Here is a 6,668-nt window from a genome sequence, read left to right on the forward strand (position 1 = left end):
CATCGTGTGTTGAGTGGTGTTTAATGTTTCAAAGAATGTAGACCTGTTCTCATATTTTTTCAGAGATCTTTCTACAGAAAAACTAAACGTTAATGCTCTACTTACCAAGAATGCACGTGCGTCCTTCCAAAATGGTGTGAAGTTTTTCAGTGCCAAATGGCCAGTCTCGTGACCCAAGAAAGACATCTGTATATACATTAAACCAATAAATCTTTCGACATATTACCTAGAGCTTTCAAGTGTTTGTACAGAAACCAGTAGCAAAAACACAGCAGTGTCCCCTCTTACATCTGCTTCTAATGATTTATATATGAAACCGAAACCTGTAAGAAACGTAAGAACACAAACCTTATTAGTTGGCCCTGAATATAAGTAATCAATTCTAGTGTCGTTTCTTGGTTGATTACACCAAGTTTCATTAAATACACGTATTCAAAGTTTTAAATCTCTGAGCTAAGAAACAACAAAAATAAGTAAACTGTTCCTAATTACACCAACTGTTATCAGTCTTCACTCATGTTAGTATTATATCAGTAAACTGTTTCTTTCTGATATTAAAAATAATAATTAACAGGAATTATGGGAATATTTCATTTATTATAGTTATTTTAAAGGCTCTCAACAAATAATAAAAAAAAAAAATTTTTTTTCGTGGGTACTTTTGAAATATGTTTCTACCGTAAGATGGCGCCACCGCTTAATCCATGTAAATATTTAATTCTTTTGAAAATATATTTCGTATTATTTAACTCTTTTTGTGAGAAAAGTAATGAGTTTTGTACACTAAAATAAGACCTGATTGAGATAGTTTTGTCAAGCCTTTAATACGCCACAGTTACAAAATGAAATAAAATGGCGTTCCTGAAAATCTTACAAGAAAAAGAAAACATGATGCTTGAGATATAATTTATTTAAAATGTTAACCGAGGTTCGAATTCCTGTGATGGACAGGTGCAGATAGCCTACATGTGTGTAGCATTGTGCTAAAACACACACAACGAAACCAGGAAATGAATGGCAAATAGTTGTATCGAGGAAACGAAAACCATTGTCGCAGTACTGCGTTAGCTTTGTTTGAAGAAGGGGAGAAAACCAAATAAAGACTTCAAACTAGTTTCATCACTTTCATGTAGCCTCTTCAGACGTCTACAGTGTTTTTGTGTTAACTATTGTGATACTTCTTGTTCTAAAAAGTGTTAGTTTTTCGTTAATGTAAATTTTCTACTACAGATAGACCTAAAAGTATGTTCACTGTAAATCGTTTTCAACTTACCATCACTGAAGTGGTGGGCAGAGCACAGATAGCCCATTGTGTAGCTTTGTGCATAAATTCAAACAAACTAAACCATCACTGAAGATGAATTATGTATTATTATAGAGAGAGTTTAAGTTATATATACATTTTTATTTAAACGAAACCAAAACTAAATGTGCTTCGTTTAATATCAATGATTCATTGAATCATCAATATACTGTATACATATATATATATAACATCAAACATTGAATCAATATGCACGATATGTTGACTTAATAGTTAGGGGTAAAAATTGGTTATAAAAATAAAAGTTTCGCTCAAATGTTGTCTTTACACACTTCTATAGGGGTGCGTACAGTAATCTGTAACTAAATAAATTAATATTGCACGAAGTAAATTGTCATCATTTTATTTTTTACTGAAAGAGGAGACGCCAGTTTTTAATTGTCTTAATTTTCGGAAGGATAAAACAACGCAGTGTTATTTCAAGCTGGAAATTGTTGGAGTCTGTTTTACAAACTCTGCATCGTGGAAGAGAAATCAACAAAAGGGCATTTTCACGTATTACGAGGCATACAACGCCTCCTGTCGACAAAACGTGTCTTAACGGTCCATATCTTGTGCGATAATAAGAAATCTGTTATATTATAGTAATGTTAAATCAAGAACTGTTAATGGAAATAACAAAATCGTAGAAATTGGAAACAGCATGGACTTTCGTTTAATATTGAGTGTAAACGAAACCAAAACCTATTGTGATTCGTTTAATGACATTTTCATTTGTTTATTAAAAATGCAACTTAAGTGAAACTCAACAGAAAATATATAAAAATTATACGAAGTTCTGAACTAATGAATAAAAAAAAACTTCGAAAATGTTGCCTTTAGCTGTAGAAATGGAAGTCATACGCTTCAGTTTACGATCGATGTACCATGTGTACTTTATATAACAAACTTCAAGAATCTAAGTATGACTCGTAGCGAGAGAACTGGGTTTCTTTGTGTGTTTGTTTTTCTACATAAATGATAAAAATCGCCAAGAAAACGTTGCCTAACTTTTTTTTTGTGCTAGCGGTTTATAAAGATAAACATTTGTGAAGGAAGGGCAACAAGAAGCTAGTAAAATAACAGTATATGTACACCTACAAAAAAAAAATGGGGGGGACACGTTCCCCCTTCTGCCCTATATGTTAAGCGCCTAGGGCTGATATAAAAGGAAATTAAATGTTAAACATTGGTTTAGGAGATGAGCTCCTTAAATCGTATTGCTGTTATCTCAGTAAGAGTGTTTGTTAACTTCAACACAGAGTAAAAGAAAATTCAGTTTGTGAAAATATCCATCGTGTACAAATATATGTGTTAATACGCATAATATACTAAGACTAGTGCTGAGCGTAACCTATGGTTAGTGTGGCATTCTTCCAATCAAGGATCCGAGGTTGCTACTGAACTTTCTGTTGAGAACACGTTATAAAAGTGACAGTCAGTCCTATTATTTGGATCAGAAAGCCGAAAAATCCTTTGTGGCGCTAATGCTGCTGAGATGGCTGCCTTCCTTCTGGTTAGTAGTTGAAATTTATAAAAGGCTGTGTCCAAATCCTAGGGTTCGCTAACCTGGCACGGTGAAAAAAAAATCCCATATATATAATCTAAAATTTTAAAAATTTGGGGTACGATAATCTTTTTTCTATATGAATGTAAAGTGCATCTTTAAGCCTAACAGTTGTTCTATTGGAAAAAAGTAATCGAAATTCTGGAGCTACAAATTTTAAGAAATCCTCCATATTTTATTCAAATAAATATTGCTCACAGACAGACAGATAGTTTTTTTTTTCCTGCTCTAGAAACGAGATTAGAAATCATACAACATTTTCTATTCGCAATCTGTCTTCCACTACTGGTTTCTACATTATTAGCATTGTAAGTGTGCATAAAAATCGGCGGAATACGCTCATTTAATACTGCTATTTACTTTCATGTAAGAAATAGATTCAACACTTTAAAGTAATCTAAAACCAATCACAATCTCTTTTCAAAACAGCTAACTGATGTGCAGCCAATCATGTTTCTACAAAAATTATTGTGAACGCCTTTTCTCAGCTGACGAAACATGAGCATAATTAATTATACTCGTCAAATTGTCGTTAGATATTAGAGTTAGGCTTATTATATTTTTAACGATACGTTCATTCGGTATAACCAATGCTCTGGCCGGTTGTAAACTCGGCTCTCTTTCCTCATGATTTTTTGTTGTTAATCGCAAAGCTACACAGTGAAGTATCTGGGCTGTGCCAAGAACGTGTATCGAAACCCATTTTTAGTTTAATAGAATCTCTTAGACTTATCGCATAGTGAATGGGGAGGGGGAGCAGAGCTCCTTATTAAAAATAGGAGAGGAATTACTTCCATGACTCCCGGCTCCCTTTACTTATAAAGTCGTTGGAAGTGGAGGACATAGTGTGGTTGAAATACTTTTCTTCTTATTGAAAAAACCCTCAAGAGAGTGACTAAAGAATGTAGTGTTAAAAATATACTAGGCCTAATACTCTCGTCTTATGATTAATTAAACAAGTAAGATTCTGTTTTTAAGCAGTTGATCTTGTGAAACAAACTGTACTATTCTCTCGCTGCTGACAGAACAAGAAAACATTTTTAGCTGACAAGAAGTTAATGAAATCAATATGCTAGTGTACAATTCCTCCTGACGTGTAAAATAATATTCCACGTTCCCGTGAGGCATGGTGTGAGAGTTATTGGACTATATCTGAAACTTTCAGGTGGGGTTGACGAATTTAGTTCACGTGCAAAGTGATAGTGTGTTCGCTGGTGGTGAGAGACTGTAGTAGTAGTAGTAGTAAAAGGAATTTAACGAGTTTGTAACTATGCTAGCCTGAGGCGAATCTTTGATATTATCTCCCTATTTAACAACATACTTTTAAACGAAACCATTGATATTTGAAACTTTATATCTGAAGCTGAACGTTTTATACCAGAGGTTTATTTGAATATCTATTTACATATCGCCTGATTACCGGAAAACGGTCTTGTTTCAGACACACACAAACCTCCGTCTTCACCAGATAACTAATAGTAATTTATGGATTTTAGCTAAAACTTGCTTGCAATAAGTATTTGAATGCCGATTTACTTTCAATAGTCCAAATTTCTGTATAGATTTTGAAGTTTTAGGTGCATGTGACATAAACTAAATACAGTGCTGATGTAACGTTACTTTTTTTAAATAGTCATTAACTAACTTAACTAAGCTTATTTCCCATCCTCGAATATGTTCAACCTTGGGGACGTTATTATGTCTGATCAATCCCACTATTTGTTGCTAAAAGTAGCTCAATAGTTAGTGGTGGATGGTTTTGACAAGCTACCTTCCCTCTAGTGTACGGCTAGCGTCAGATAGACCTCGAGTAGCTTAGTGTGAAATTAAACAAAGCTGAACTCATTTGTGCGGATGATAACTACAATAAACGTTTCTTTGATGCACCATGTTGTCTATAAACACATATACGAAGGTTTGGTATGCAGTTCTTTGGCGTCAGATTGGAGGAGTATAAATTATAAATCAAAGATTCTCATACTGTGTGACAGACTAGACGTACATAATGTAAATAGCCAAGAAAACCTAGGAATATACATTGAATACTTTGCTGTTAAAGACATTTGCGGCCGTAATCCCAACAATGTCCGAGCTGGGTCGGATAATATTTCCCCAAGGGTTTTGAAGAAGGCTACGGATTGGCTATGTGAACCACTTGCTACTATATATATTTTTTTCCAGTCCCTGAATAGTGGTCAGGTACCAGAGGATTGGAAGTTAGCTAATGTAACTCCTATTTTCAAGAGGTTATAAACATTGTCCCAGTAATTATGGGCCTGTTAGTCTCTTACATTAGTTGTGGGAAAAGTTTTGGAAAGTCTGATAAGAGATGTTTTACAAAGTCATTTAACAAAGTTTAGAATTACCTACACATAGTTGGCTGAGAAAGACCAGAATTCTTCGTGATTTTAAATCAAACTACTTACACACAGTTGGCTGAGAAAAATAAGTACCTTTATCGGTTTCCAAGCAACGGCGGTGCAAACTAGAATGACGTATAGAAGATGTAACAATTGATTATACGGTTTTAGGTTTCATTCCTCGTGGAGGTGAACCTTATACTCTCCAACTAAAGTGTAATTTGTTTTACTAGGTTTGGTTGATTTGAAAGGTTATTTGAGGTAAGAGCTATAGTTGAAAGGTTATGTCGTCTTAGGGTTTATAAATCTAAAAATCGGGTTTTAATACCCATCGTGTTCTAAACTACAAACCAACCAACTTATGTCCTGAAATTAAAATTCTTCTTGGTAGTGGTTTTACGCAAGGATAAACATTGCTATTTGTTCACTGCAGGGAATCAAATCCTGGATTTTAGCGTTGTAAGACCGTAACCTTACTGCTGACCTATCGGGAGATCTCAGTTTTAAACACGTGACATTATTAAGCCTGACAACGATACGTGCTTGTATAACAATGTTATGTTTTGTATTTTAGTCGTTATAAATAAGTTTTAAACTTATGATTTTGACATTTATTATATTTAAAAACATGAAACATTTAGAAGAAGAAAAACCACTTAAGTGTTTGTTTAATTTTTGAACTAGGAAAACAGTTGAAGACTTCAAACTTTCGATGACTTTGAACTACGTAAAAAGTCTTCTCGTGGCTCATCGGTAAACTGGAGAGTGTATAGCCTGAATAACAGGGTTCGATCTCTGCCGTGACCACAGAATGGATATTTAATTGTACAGCTTTATGCTTAACAGCAAACAAGCACAACTACAGATAACTGATTTTTAAGTGATTAGCGTTAAATATATATATATATAAAGTCAAACGCTCGGTGGCTCAGCGGTAAGCTTAAGGACTTATAACGGTAAAATTCGGGGTTTGATTCAAGCAGTGGGCACAGCACAAGTAGCCCATTGTAATGGATGGCGCTTAAACATTACAAACATGCTCCCCAGTGGCACAGCGGCATGTCTGCGGACTTACAAACTAGAAACCGGGATAGAACACGGATAGCCCATTGTGTAGCTTTGTGCTTAACTTCAAACAAATAGATAACAAACATTTCTTCATGTTGAGATAAAAAGAAAAGTAATTTTAGTTCTTAATTTCTAGATTGTGAATTTTGAGGCTGTTAGAGAAGATTTATCATTTATGAATTGGATAATATACGGAGTTAGGCCTAAGCTAAATCTCGCCAAACCTCGTGAGATATTGTGTATCAGTTGCATTATAATCTTTATAAGTAACGTAAGTCTGGTATATTCAATTAGTTAAGTTCGTTACTAAGTTAATTTTTAGTTTCGCTCTAAGCAGGTAAGTTACTCTTATTAGAAGTTAATATTAATA

General features: G+C 34.2%; 1 long non-coding RNA gene across 1 annotated transcript in view; it reads right to left on the reverse strand.

The window, feature by feature from the left end:
• LOC111089137 overlaps positions 1 to 6,668 on the reverse strand; it is a 25,990-nt gene that overhangs the window by 12,098 nt on the left and 7,224 nt on the right. Inside the window, exon 2 of the long non-coding RNA XR_002613470.1 lies at positions 106 to 323. This is a non-coding gene — a long non-coding RNA (uncharacterized LOC111089137). The remainder of the gene's footprint in view (positions 1 to 105; positions 324 to 6,668) is intronic.

Source organism: Limulus polyphemus, unplaced genomic scaffold, assembly GCF_000517525.1.
Source record: "Limulus polyphemus unplaced genomic scaffold, Limulus_polyphemus-2.1.2 Scaffold5359, whole genome shotgun sequence".
Lineage (NCBI taxonomy): Eukaryota > Metazoa > Arthropoda > Merostomata > Xiphosura > Limulidae > Limulus > Limulus polyphemus.